Below are 14,398 nucleotides of genomic sequence, written 5' to 3'. Positions count from 1 at the left end.
TAACCCAGGCAGTGGAGTGGTCTGCAGCCCACATAGAGAGCCATGAGGAAGGGAGGGTTCACATCTACACAGTGACTAATCCTTCTTCCCCTTCCACAGCATCTCCTTGCATCTGGCTCTGCTTCGCTTAATTCTGCAGTCCCTCCATGACCATCGTGCCTGGCTCATCTTCTTCAGCAGAACTGTGTGACACTTACTTGGGATGAGCTGAGGCTTGCCCTGCAGATGTGATCCGCATCTACAGATACCTGCAGTGAGATGACTGCCAGTGGAATGATGGGAGTTAAGTCTAGTTTTGTTCGTGTTCTCTGGATAACTTTATCTATGATGATAACTATTATAGTTATCTGTGAATAAAATTGATGTCAATTTTAGATTGGGACTATAATGATAGGCATGCCAACAAGCGTTTAATTGCCTATGTCATTAACTTAGAGACAAAGTAACTTTTTGGCAGCTCCCACATGATCCAAAACCAGATTGCTTTCTGACCTTCAAAAATTACACAATACTAATAAAACTATTTATAATCTTTAATGAGAGCTTGTGTTATCAGAAGTAATTTAAAATTCATTTTTAGGTCCTTTATGCATTTTGAATTTTGTAATTATTATGCATGCTTTAAGTTGATAAGGGATCAACTTATATTTCTTTGGTTTAGAACAGTTTTGTACTTGGCAATTTTCTCTAATGTATATTCCCTTCCCATGTGAATATACAAATTTATGTCTGGATTAATGTTGTATTGATCGGTTTACCCAGTCCAGTAAGAATCAAAGTAGCAGCATGTAGAGGTTGAGTGACAAAACTCACAGGTGCTGTGACCTGTTCTGAAATGAGTGGTGTTGATGAGAAATATTTAGAAGGTCTGCTATCTATGCTATGTATGGTTGCAAGTGGGAAATGAGTAATGATGGCCCCCTTAACAAGAAGGCCAGATATTTACACATTTAAACTCCCAACATAAGAAGTGCATATTTGGTCATGAACACTGAAGTATGGTTTCATTAACTTGGTTATGTTTATAATCATGTGGCTAACTTTGAATGTTGTTAGCTAAAGCACGTGTTGTTACTGATCTTAAAGAAAGGGGGTTTCAGTTTACACTGATTATTTTATAGAGTGATCTTGAGATATTGAAAATGTTTTTATTATTATTCTGTCTTCTGCTGTTTCCTTTCTGCTGAGATCACATTAAGCTTAGGAATACAACTGTAACCAGTGATTTAGACTCTCTATGTCTTTACAAGCTCTGTAATAGTACTCCGTGGTGCAGTAGCCTGGGCATGGATATATGTTCTTTTGTGTCCATCCTCCACAGAAATAGTTCTTGTGCTTAGGGGTACAAGAACTGTATTTGCTGTAGAGAATCTAGCCAAACAATTGCATATTTTACAAATGGGTTATAGTGGCCTTACCTGTTTGTTTTGTTGTTGTTGTTGTTTTGACTGTTAATCTTGCCTTTACTTTCTTGTTTTCCTGTTCTGACTCAGCTAATATAGGATCATGCAGAATGGATCACTGAAGGATTAATTTTATTTGTCAAATGCAAAACTTTTTTTCTTTTTTTAATTATTACTCTTGGATCAGAGATATTCTGCAGTATAAACAAGAGCGTGCCAAAATCTGGTAGGCTGGTGCAGAGTTACAAACGGGTAGGGAGGAGGATAGAATCTGTATGACTCGACAGATTCTACACTTAACTCTTCCTTTCTTTTCCTGAGTGCAAATTCATACCTTACCAGCCTGCCAGAAGAGGCCATAAGTTATGGGCAGAATTCTGGAGCAAAGGTCTCTTATTATGTGTTTTTAGAAGAAGAAGAAGAAAAAAAAAATCCTCCCAAACCTAAAGGAACAAATTAAACTATTCTGAGAAATGAAGAAATTATAAAGGAGTCAGAACAGAGCTGCACCTACTTCATCTTACGCTACAACATAAACTATAAAACCATGACATGGATTATAAGGAAACACGATTTTCCTCATTGTTATTTGGTTGGTTGAAAGAAATATCTGACTATCACAAATTTGTGGTGGGGTCCTAGTGGGAATATGCTTCATTTTCTGAATGGTGTAGAAAAATTAGAGCTCGATACACCAAAATATTTGAGTAAACAGGTTGGCTTAATGGTTTAGGCTGAAGACATATTTAGAATCTTTGCTGGACTGGAGTAGATGTCTCGTTCAAAGCACAAAATATGCTATTAGGAGGTACAGGTAATTCAGTGAAAACTGGGTTGTAATTCTGTCAATCAGCAAAGTGGGTTGGAAAGTGGTGGTAGAGGAAGTAAGGCTGCTCCTAGGTGAAATATCTATTGTTCTTGGTTGTTGCTCTTGTGGTGTTTGAGTACCTTTATTGATGATCACTTCCATGGCATGTAGTAACAGCCATATGGAAACTTTTAAATGACTGAAAAGGTGTTTTAATGTATCACCTTAGACCCATAATAAAAATTCATCGTTTGGGTTTCATGCTCTACTGAGAAAAAGCATAAAGATGTGGTGTAGGCAAAAGGTGTTATCTTCAGATTCCCTTCTGGACCTCAAGGTATGACCAAAGGCTTCCATCAAGTGACAAGCACTGGCCGATATTCTCAGAGGCATGTCTCACACTGATGTCTGTCTTGAGTATAGGTGTTGGATCAACAGCTGGGGAATACAGTGGGGATTTCAGTCTGATGTCACATCCTGTACTGGGTACTTACTTTTTCAGGACAAATTCCTCCATGATCTCCTAATTTTTTTTTTCCTGAAAAGTAATGTACCCACAATGTTTTTTCTCCACCAAAGTAAATTAGAAGCTATTCTTCAGCTGCTAGAAGTTTCCTTTCTGCAACTTGGAAAGAGAAAGGAAGTAAAGTTGTGAGACACGTGGTGACCTGAAGAGATGAAGGTGGAAAGCAGGCAGGCAGGCAAATGCCTGAGCATTGATAATAATGAGGCCTGGCCCTGATGCTCTGGCTTTCTGACAGCCTTGTGGCCACTGTGATTTTGGTTTCACGCCCTTTTCCACTGGCATTGCATTGTCTCTCTGTATGATATCTGGGGACTTGTGTTCTCATCCATCCACCCTTCTTTTTTTGAGTTAGCTTCTGGGGAGCGAACAGTGCAAATGTCCCAGAATATGCTTCTTGAATGAATGTGAAAAATTCCTGCCAGGTTGGAGCGTTCTTGGTGTGGTGTCTTCTGGTAGCAGTACCTCAGCAGGGAGAATGGCTGGGACTGCACAGAGCTGAGTCCTGCTGGTCTGTTCCCTCATCATTGCTGAGCTTGTGGGATTCAGATGGGAGTCTGGGTAGGTGTCAGGACCTTTTGGACTCTTACTCTCTCCTGTTTGACACACTCTTATTGTGCCCTGATAGTTGCGTTCAGAATAAGTTATCAGTCACTGCTTCTTTCTTGTCCTTTTAATTTCCTTCCAGTAAAGTTCAGAGGCAAGGATCTGACTACAATTTTACTGTCTTTGCTTTTGCCGCCTCCGTAGCTCCAGAGCAGAGTGGTTATCTCTACGAAAATGTCATTGCTGGGACTCAGATCCTGAAGCACCCTCCAGCCCCATACCCCTCAGAAGGTGATGTACAAACTGCACCGAGGCACCTGGTACCTTACAGTATTGGCAAGTTTTCCCTGGCACTCTTGTGGTGAGTTTTAGGTGTGGTACTTAAAGGTAAGCATTAACAGATTGGTGAGGGCACAGACCAGCTCCAGGCCAGGAGAGATCCGTGGCAATGACCTCCTCTCTAGTGAACAGGAGCTATGAGGAACAGCTTAAGGAACTGCAGGAGCTGAGAGGACAGTCTTTCTGCATGTACAGACTGCTGCAAAAGCAATTAAGCTTACCTCTGCTCTGTTATGGGGCAGGTTGTAATGGGATGAAGTTTGTGGCCCTCCTGGTTCAGGTAAAGTGGTATGGAAAACTTCCTTGTGACAAAGTGAGGGAGTGCTAAATATATTGGTGAGGTTGGCCAGAGAACTTCTGTTCTGGGAAACCTCTGAGAACAGATGAACAAGTGACTGTAGATAGGGGTACAGTAGTGGCCCTCAAGCTCAGGAATGTGTGGGACCTCAGGGGGTCACTCTGTCCTGGCCAATCCTATGATAAGACACAGCAGAAAGTAGTGTGAAAGGAAGATTGGGATTATATCTCCTTTTCACAAAACACTGGATACAGTATTAGGCTACAGTATCCAACAGAGTGGGTAAATGAGAGCCATATTTGATATTAGTCATGGGCTGTGAGGACTTATGTGTAGGTTTTGTATCAGCTGTAAAGCCCATGGAATTTTCTGATTTTCTATGTATTTTTGAATTTGGAAGAGTATCTGAAACCAGCTTTCTCTCTAACCTGGATCAGGGCACATGTCAGGGATACTGAAGACTTTCCATCTTGAGCTGCCATGCAAGCGGAATATATACATTCAGAGACACGATGAATAGGCAGTATCAAGAGCTACCTGACCCAGAAGAAGTCTAGAGAAGTCTAGCTGTGAAAGTATTCCTCCTTTAAGCACTTGGTGGATGACAGAGCAGTGAGTTGAATGGACATAAAGCAACACCACTGGTAAGTGTTGTAATTAACCAGCAATTACCTCTCCTGATCTTATTTATTCTCTTTGTTCATTGCTTTCCCTGTTTTGGTTTTCTTTCCTTTTTTCTTCCTAGAAAGTTGACATCTTGCTGATGAAGAATGGGAAATGTTTCAAGTTTTCTGGGATCAGAAATTAGCTTTTCCACTCTTCTGCTTTCACCATTTATAGTCCATATATATAAATTTTTTTTTTTATTTGTGACCATGCAGCACCTTTGGCTTTGCTACATCCCTATGTGTTTGTGGTTACTGCTTTTATAGCAGTGTTTTTATCAGCTATTGACTTTTTTCAATAAAACTCAACATACCAGACCTACAAAAAAAAAAAGAAAAAAAGGAAGCAATAGAAAAAACTGCTGGGGGTCCTGAGTTCCAGTAAAACACCAGAGTTACCTGCCTTGAACAGCAGGACATAAATAGGATTATGCTTACAACATAATACATAAAATAGGTAATTGTCTTTCTGGATTAGATGAATAATCTATCCAGTCTTGCATTGTTCTGATAGAAGGTACTGTAACTCTTTCAGGAAAAAATTTCAGAAGTTATTCAGTGGAATACTTACTGGAATAACCAGTTGTCTTGAAAAACAGGGGTTCAAATCTGCTCCATTTTGTTTACAAGTGACTCCTATGGGTGGTCTCATGAGCCATATTGTAATGACTTTTTGAGTCTCACCACGTTGATTTTGCTGTCTTGCGGCCTGTAGACCAACAAGTCAACCAAGTTATAGGAAAAAGTTCCTTTTAATCTGTTTTGTAATTGTTGTTTTCCAGATTCATTAAGTGTACTTGGCTTTGTCTTCTTCCAGTCATTCACTGTTCTTACACCCATTCTTGTTCCTTCTCTAATTGAACAGTTCCAACTTACTTCAATCTATTCTCATGTGTCTGTGTCTCCAACTGGAGGAAGCCAACTTGTGCCTACAGCAATCTGTGGCATAACTGTACTCTCCTCTCTATGTCTCTGTTTGAGAGAAGTGCTGCTAGATTTGGACAGTCACATTAAATTGCTGTATATTGGACTAGACAGGATATAATTTTCAGTATTATGTCTTTCTTTGTTTAATTGAAAATTTTGTTTGCTTCCTTTTATTTCTGACCATTGCTGAGCAGAGATGTTTTCATTCCTTGATCAATAAACCTTCACTGTTTTCCCTGACAGGTTAATTTGGGAAACAGCAGTATATGTATATATTTTTTTCCCCTGTATTATTTTTGTCTGAAATAAAATTATTTCTGCATTGGAGTATCTTCTGGCATGAATTTATTACATTCATTGGTATCTTCTCAAAATCATCCCTATAACTAAGTAATACTTCTAATGGAGAATTTTAGCCTGCTCCTGGCTGTGTCCTACTGTTCCATTATGCCATCCCAGCAACTGTCCCTTGAAAGCTACCAGTGCCATCTGTCATCTCCAGAACAGCCCAGCTGCAAGTTGGCCACTGCTGAATGTGTCTCCATCATTCTGTTGCATGCTCTTCAGCTCTCCTGCATTTTCTCTAGCACCTTGTGGCTCCATACACTGCCAAGTACTCAGGACTCCCTCTGCTTGTCTGTGCCTGCAGTAGATGTATCACAGGAGCATTTTCTGATGAACACTGAGGTTAGCAAAGAGCAAAAACATTCCAGGGGCTGCAGGTGAAACAGCAGGGACTTATCCAGTGTCAGAAACACCTTTTGTTACCTGGCCTCTCATAGCTCAACCTTTCATTGCAGCTGAGAAGGGACGGGTGCTCCTCAGCAGTGCTGCTGCTCCCAGGCCTGTTGAAGGTACTGCTGAACCTTTCCCAGGAACTTGTCTCTGCATGTTGTGAAGACAATATACTCTCTGCTGTTTGGGTTAATGCTGCAAGGACCATGGCAATTGGTGAGGTTTTCTTGTTGAATATAACCTGTCTCTTGCTCTTCACATGAGCTCTTTAATAATTTTCTAATATTGCAAAATTCAAGTCTCTGGTGGGTAACAGAAATGTTTGCCAACAGCTCTTCTGCAGTGCAGGATTGACTTCTGCAACAGGAATCATTGTGGGGACAGGATTGATTCGCAATCCAGATCCTTCTCCTTTTCACTGGGACAGGGCTTGGCAGCCAGGGGTTGGCAGATGCTTATCAAAATATCTATTACTAAAGAAAAACTGGCTTTTAGTCTACATGTGTTTCTAGCTAGTGAGGAACTACGTGTTTGTATCCTTTCTCCAGATAATTAAAGTTGGTTTATTTTTCCCAATTAATGTAGTTCCTTGGATTAAAAGCAGGCTACTCTGTGTAACCCTCCTGCCAAGTACTTAAAATCCTAATTAACTAGGCCTCTTAGGACTTGTTTCTTTTCTATGAGCAATGCCAGTATTTTGCTAAAATTTGTAGAGTGGTCAAGAATAGCCTGTGCTCTCTGCTTGGGACTTCCAGGAACACTTTGTTCGTGAAACAAGATACGTTTTGCCACCTTTATTTTGGGCATTTGTTCCTCTTTTTGGACTTGACGGTAGCATTCTCATCTTATCAGGTTTGATCTACATATTCCCTACCTCATCTATCCAAACATCAATATATTTATTTCCAAAACTTTAGTCTTAAAAAACTCTTACCCCATGCAGAGCTGGGCTTAGTGATGCTGTCTACACAGCTGTTGCCAGTTACTGGAGTAGTGGGCTCTTCCTTAAAAAAGAGATGCTGTTTAGGGGCTGGGGAGGAGAAAGTGTTTTGAATAAGACCTTAATGAGACTGTGTGCCAGCTGGAGCATGGCGATTTGGGCTATGCAGTAGGAAGTTTTAGTGTATGTTCAAAGGTAGTAGTTGGGGCTCTGGGAATGCAGGTTGTGCAGACTGCTGGTTTGGTGGCTTACTGGGAGGCACTGGGGCACTGGGAGGATGGGGTGACTTCCCAGGGAGACAGGGTCCACTGGGAGGAAATTTGGTGCCAGACAGAAAATCTGGCAAGGAGCAGGACAAGTCAGTTGTTTCTCATATCACGAGTGTGACAAACCTTGAACCCATCCTGTATCATTTCCTTTAAGCAAGGTGTGCCAGACACAGGAAGGCTTTTAATTTCTATCACTAATTTGGTTAAAACACAAATGAAAATTACATGGCTTTTAAAATAAAATAAATTCAGGTTTGCTGGATGAGACAGAAAGGTCTCCAGACAAATCTCCTCTCTCTCCCATCAGTGCCTTTGTGGGGTTGGTGCTTTCTACTTTGTGCTCAGCAAGTTTCAAGGGAAAAAATCCATGTCATGCCCATGAGTCCCAGGGAAGGGGTGCCTTGCCTCACCTGTGTCACTCAACTGCAAGCCCCCATTGGCTCATCTGCAGGACCCCACCCCACTGGCCTCCCAGGCATGCTATGAGGCCACTGCATGCTGGGTCCTGCTCCTCTGCATCACCAGCTGCAGCTCTGGTCAAGGAACACAACAGCCCAGAGCATGAGCAGCCTACTGGAAACAGGGCTAGCAGCAGCATAACTCCAAACCTGCCTCTTCACCTTCTTCTCAAATCTTTGCTGATATTTTCCAGTTTGGTCTGTGTGTAGCCTTCTGAAAAGCTGCATGTGAAACACTTTGTCAGCAGACTGGAAATTTGTACCTCTGGGAATTTGGCACTGGGGTATATTTTCACTTGTCTTGCTGTCTTAAAAGAGTCCTAAGTTTTGCTAATATTAACAACTGTTAACCTAACTTTTGGCCAGCTAATCTGTTTTTATGCCATTCTCTGTTGCTATGGTTTTTTTTTGTTGTTGTTGTTGGTTTTTTTTCTTCATCTCAGTCTTCAGGAGAGGCATATTTCTCCACTGCTCTGAATTTTCTTTAGTGCTTCCTTTTCTATTTTGCTGCTTTGCATTTGGGTTTAAGCTTATTTCATTTTCATTTGTTTTACCTCTAAATCAGATGTTTTATTATTATTTAGTAGCTTGCGTTTTACTTGTCAGCCTATGCTTACCAAACAGTTATCTTTCCTTTGTTTATTTCATGAATATCTTTTTGTTACTAAACGTCTACAGAGGAACTGTTTGACTTCTTGTTTCTGTGTAACTATATGGAGATGGAAATTCTAAGTTAATTACAAATGTGAAGACCTATATTGTAAGTAAATATTAGCTAAATAAATCCATCTAATGTGTTCCAGATATGTGAAGGAAGAAGGAAAATGATTAAAATATGCTTTGTATTGGAACTCAATAATAGTTAATTAAACTGGTTGTTCTTAGGCAATGTTTTATACCATAAGAGCTAGCAGAACTTTTTTCGTGAAATGGCTAAGTAAACTGAAATGAGAAAATTTTCCTTTTTCTCTTGTTAAAGAGGTGACAATTTCAGAGGTGTTGCAAAGCTGTAACAAATTTTTCTTTGCAGTTGACCTGTCATACTGATCAGTTATTGCCTTGAATATTCAGCAGCAAATGTGTTCTGATTGAATAAGGCTGAAATTAAAAGATGGTAATCATAAACCTTGCCAAATTGCAATAATATAACTTTTAAAAATGTGGAAGTTTAACTTTTTATTTTTATTTACTTAAAAAAAAAAAAATCACCATGATGGAAACGCCTCATATTTCAACTAAACCGTCAGTGCAAAGGTGTCACTTCATTATAGCCTATTGATTATGTTTATCAAGGGAAGAAGCTGAAAAGGCTGCAGAAATAGTACACATTAAGTTAGTTTAATGATAGGAGTAGATGATTGACTGCATTGGAAATGGAAGTAGTATTCTCCTCAGTCCATACATCAATATAGTTCTGTTTTCTTTGCTGAGAAAATAATTGTGGTACCGTGTATCCCAGTCTCATATTCTGTAGGGAATTGCCAACAACCCATATAGAAGCTGATTTACTGCCTAAGAGGAGAATATTGATTTAGGTTTTGGGGGGAGTGCTGATTTATTCATTCATTTATGCCTGGTAGGGATTGGGTTATAACTAAAGGTGAGTGGACTAACCTGGGCTTCAGTGCTGCTTCATATATGCACTAGACAAAAGTCTGCACTATAATTTAAGCTGTATACTTCATGTAGGTGTACATGGTATTAATCATTACTGAACTCACTCCTGGAGACTTTTAAGTTAGGATAAAATAATTCATTGGGACGAAAGGCACAATGAATACAGGAAAGAAAATTAGAGTGCAATGGATTTTTTGTTTGATGAATGGGTTTGATACAGGACCAACTGCTCTGTCTGGTATTAAGTATTCCGTATCCAGAGGAAAACCGTAATTTATCAGCTTGGTATCTTCTGTTTAGCTATCTTGCATGTGCATATTTTTGTATACAGGTCAGGATGAGTTTTTTTGTTTGTTTGTTTTTAAGGATTTAGTAAGCTTTTTTACTGCATAATGGCTTATGTTATGTGAGATGCATAAGTGGTTGATTATTAAATTAGTTACCTATATTACCTATCAAGTGTGAAGTACCAGTGTTCCAGGCTATATAGTCAGCTTGTGAGCCCACTATATCGAGTGACTTGAAAGAGGAACTTTTTTGAATTAAGAAAATTGAGTCAGACAATGGAAATCACTTCTGAAATAACCTTGTCTCAAGTAGCCTGAAATAATCTCCTAGGGCAAGAGGCATGGCATTGAATGGGTGTATCACATCCCCTACCGCCTACAAGCATACGGAAAGGTTGAGAGGTACAATGGACTGTTAAAGACTATGTTATGAGCATTGGATGCTGGGACATGGAAATACTGGGATGTGAACTTAACAGAAACCACTTGGCTAGATGGCTTGACAACCATCCTGGTCCTACTGAAACAAAACCCCTACACACTGTGGAAGGAGCCAAAGTCCCCGTAGTGCACGTAGGGAAGTGGATGGGAGGTGCTCGAGTGAGTCCAGCGAAGGGCAACGAAGCTGGTGAAGTGTCTGGAGAACAAGTCTTATGAGGAGCAGCTGAGGGAGCTGGGACTGTTCAGCCTGGAGAAGAGGAAGCTCAGGGGTGACCTTGTCACACTCTACAGCTACCTTAAAGGAGGCTGTAGCAAGGTGGGGGTTGGTCTATTCTCCCATGTGCCTGGTGACAGGACGAGGGGGAATGGGCTAAAATTGTGCCAGGGGAGGTTTAGGTTGGATATTAGGAAGAACTTCTTTACTGAAAGGGTTGTTAGGCATTGGAATGGGCTGCCCAGGGAGGTGGTTGAGTCGCCATCCCTGGAGGTCTTTAAAAGATGTTTAGATTTAAAGCTTAGTGATATGGTTTAGTGGAGGACTTGTTAGTGTTAGGCCAGAGGTTGGACTCGGTGATCTTGGAGGTCTCTTCCAACCTAGATAATTCTGTGAAGGTGGTGTGGGTTGTTCCTGCCTTGGGAAAAGGCAAACCCACTCGTAGGACTGTCTTTGCCCAAGGACTGGGGTACATCTGGTGGGACATGCAAAATGATGGGGATATCAAGTGTGTGCCTCAAGGAGATTTAACCTTGGGAGAAAACTAATCCTTAATCTAAGTTATGTGTTGTAGGAAGACACTGCAGAACCAACGACTGGTCAACTTCACAAGGAAATGGGCAAGTTGCAGCAATGACTCAAGCTAAGCTGGTGCTGGTGTCCAAAAATCCTACTCTGCCTGTCCTGAGTGGCCACTTTGGTAGATGAAGCCCAAATCATCAACAGTTCTTATGAACATTTTGGGAGAGGCCTATAGAATGAAAAGAAGAATGAAATATGTACACAGTCTGAGAGTGCTCCGTAAGACATTCTTTACAGTCATATAATGAAATATTTTGCAGTTATAATGGATTAGAAACCAGCTATTCCTTGAGTGGTTGTCACGGTTTGGTATCAAAGTGAAAAGCCTTGATTTCAGTGATTTCAGAGAATGTTTGTAAGGCAAACAAGCATTCAAGTCAATAACACGATGCCAGTGTTAAGGAGGCAAACGCTCTTCTGTGGTTATTCTCTGAGAAAGGAGGGAAAATATCAATGCTGTTCTGTCTGGGGCTACTGCAGTTCCAGATGGAGGGCTGTGTCCAGCTGTAGGATGTGCTCCTTTTTAAAGAAAAAACAACACTGTGAGTCACAAGGACAGCAGTTGAAACAACATGTTTCGACAGCATAGCCTAAGGTGCAAGAGGTGTCATGCAGAGAATGGTGGCTGCTCCCTCAGTCTATAGGGGCGATGAACAGGAAGAAACTAATGCGATCTGAAAGAAAGCGCTTGCATTTTGTAACAGGAGCTGCTTTCTACTTGTGGACGTCATTGACTTCATATAGATGGGTAGTTTAGGCCTTCTCAAGAAGTCTCCCTGAATGTGTGGATTTTGGGTAGAAAACCAACCAGTGCTTCAAGCCATCTGTTCCTTTCTCTGCCCATCTCTGTCACTCTTTATCAAATTCTCTTTAGTACAGTAATTAGTCCTGTGAGGCTACCACTTTAGTTTCAATTATTTTGCTTTGTCTTCTATGCAACACTCATCATATTAAAAGAATAAGCAGAATGCTACTTAAGAAATATTTAGAAATTAAGCTCTTTTGTCTAGAAAGAATTGTGAAGTTGGAAGCACCTAAAAGAAATAGTAAGCCATGTAAACAAGTATGCACTGTGATTTCAAGAAAGTTAGTGCATGCATTTCATTCTCTCTAAAATTATTTGGAATTCATCAACTTGTTCACCACATTGCTTTGTTCTTACATGCTTTTGTCCATGCCTAGCATGCTAGATATATCCTAGGTAACTAATGATTTTACATAAGTTAGTTTACACAGAGTATCCTAACCCTAACATTTTTTTCTCATATTCTTTTCATCCCTGTCAGAACTAGATGTTCTGGACTGAAAAATAGCAAGCTGTTCTTTTTCAATATTTGTACCTGGAGAATTATTTATTTCTAATACCTACTCTAAACTATATTTTCATTGTAACATATAAATGTTCAAGCTGCATCATAAGATATTATTCATTCCTTGGTACTTGCACTTTCAGCATCCACAACCACCTGTGATGTCCATCTCCCCTCAAAATTATGTCAAGCTATTAATGCTTTAAAAGCAGCAGACCATTTTCCTACTTGGTACTAAGGATGTGTGCTGAGACATGAAATTGAGCATGTTCTGAATGTCCAAAACACTTTCAAAGGAGAGTAATTGGATGCAATTAAGAAAAAAGTAAACCTACATGAAAAGTTAGATGAGAATGATCTTCAGTGATTGATTCTCATTTTGGAAAGGCTGTATGCACAGAGATGAAACACAATTTGTTGTTCTAAAAATATACAGAAAACTGAGTGGAGTCAAGGAAAAAATGAATCTATGAGTTAATGTAGGAAATAAAACCTATGATCATTAAAAGTGAAAAAGCCTGTGTGAATTACTGAAATATAGGGTCTTTAAGGACTGGTCTGTTAAGAGTTGATTCCACCAGGATGTTCATTGGTGTCTTAATCTGAAATGCAAGAACAATCTCAGTATAATGACTACCTTGCTCAACACTGACAGGATTTGGCAGTAAGGACTTTGTCCAAAGTAGTTTAAAGAAAGGTGGGGGTGGGGGGGAGGTGGGGGTGGGGGAGGGAGAGAGAGAGAGGGTGTTGGTGGGGAGGGTATTTTCTTTTCCTTGTCCATCCCGCCAAGTTTTTAGGTATAGCTGATAAGTGGAAGGTTGCATTTCAGCTCAATTTGCTGAATGTGGGATAAATGGCAGACTGGACTCTTGATCTCAAGCCAACATATTCCTTTAGCTTTAAAAAAGTGTGTAAGGCCAGATACCGCATAACACACACTGCTTGCCTTCTGCGGATTTTGATGGATTAAGCATCTCTACTAAAATCAGTGAGAACACTTAACATGAAAAGAGTGGCATAGAATGATAAAACCTGTCCCTTACAAAATGAAATTGATATTCTCTCAATATGATGTTCTAGTTGACCTCTCCAATGAAAGTGACACCAAGTATAAAAGTCTAATGTATTTAAATTATCTGGTCTTTTGTAAAGCTGAAGTTATTAAAAACTCATGATGTTTTATAAGGTACAAAGATTACAAGAGTAATCTTTAAATACTGAAGCAGAGAGCACAGCAAAACTATACCTAGAAATGATGATTCGTTGGAGCTGGTTTAGAATTCAAATAGACATAATCTCTTGTGGGTATAAATATAACTAGCTCTGTATTATTTTTGTACCCAGGTGTCCCTTTTTGCACAGTGCAGGACAAAGAACAGATATCAAAAGGAATGGTATCCAGGCTGTTAGTCATGCAAATGTTTCTATAGCCAGTTCTCTCCACTTCAATAAGCTGTTTTCCAGTCAGATCTCTCTCCTATATGCACAGAAGTTCCTGTGTTTTGTTTTTGTTTGTTTGTTTGTTTTCCCTATTCCACCCCATAGCAGTCTGAAAGCAGTTGTTTTATGTGTCAGAAGATTTTACTAGTATTTTTTTTCAAACTTTAAGTCTTTTGTACAAATTATCTTTTTTTTTTTTTTTTCCTTCACCTTCTGCTTTATCAGACTTTAGGGTCTGCATCTTAAAGTGACAGGATAATGTTTCAGCTGGAAATGAGGAGTGAGTGAAGTAAACTTACAGATTTTGCCCCTCTCATACTCACTTCCACATGGAACTCTTGAAGTGACACGATAACAGGCAAGCTGGAAGACTGTGTGGTAGAAGAGCTTGCAGCCTATGATTAGTCAACCACGTTCTAGGAATACGAGTCCTTAGGGGACAGTCTTGCCAATCCCAAAGCTGAAAGACAAGGTGCCTGAACAGGACCCCTCTGAGCTGACAGTGGGACAAACAGGTAAGCTGAGAGATCATTTTGTGCTTTGGTAAATGTAGAGTTGGCCAGTTAGGTGCATGTAAGAGCTGGGATGTCTTTTCA

General features: G+C 40.0%; 1 protein-coding gene and 1 long non-coding RNA gene across 4 annotated transcripts in view; both read left to right on the top strand.

The window, feature by feature from the left end:
* Positions 1-706, top strand: part of LOC106046540 (uncharacterized) — a 134,243-nt gene extending 133,537 nt beyond the window's left edge. The window contains exon 9 of the long non-coding RNA XR_010827464.1: positions 100-706. This is a non-coding gene — a long non-coding RNA (uncharacterized lncRNA). The remainder of the gene's footprint in view (positions 1-99) is intronic.
* Positions 707-3,420: 2,714 nt separating this feature from the next.
* Positions 3,421-14,398, top strand: part of KCNN2 (potassium calcium-activated channel subfamily N member 2) — a 144,028-nt gene continuing 133,050 nt past the window's right edge. For all 3 annotated transcript variants that reach the window (XR_010827463.1, XM_066987798.1, XM_066987797.1), the window contains exons 1-5: positions 3,421-3,641; positions 4,355-4,561; positions 6,310-6,460; positions 11,045-11,271; positions 14,028-14,317. The gene's annotated coding sequence lies outside the window, so the exon portion shown is untranslated. The remainder of the gene's footprint in view (positions 3,642-4,354; positions 4,562-6,309; positions 6,461-11,044; positions 11,272-14,027; positions 14,318-14,398) is intronic.

The sequence above is a fragment of the Anser cygnoides genome, chromosome Z (assembly GCF_040182565.1).
Source record: "Anser cygnoides isolate HZ-2024a breed goose chromosome Z, Taihu_goose_T2T_genome, whole genome shotgun sequence".
Lineage (NCBI taxonomy): Eukaryota > Metazoa > Chordata > Aves > Anseriformes > Anatidae > Anser > Anser cygnoides.
The sequence above is the reverse complement of the archived record's forward strand: the minus strand, read 5'-3'. Positions and strand labels throughout refer to the sequence as shown.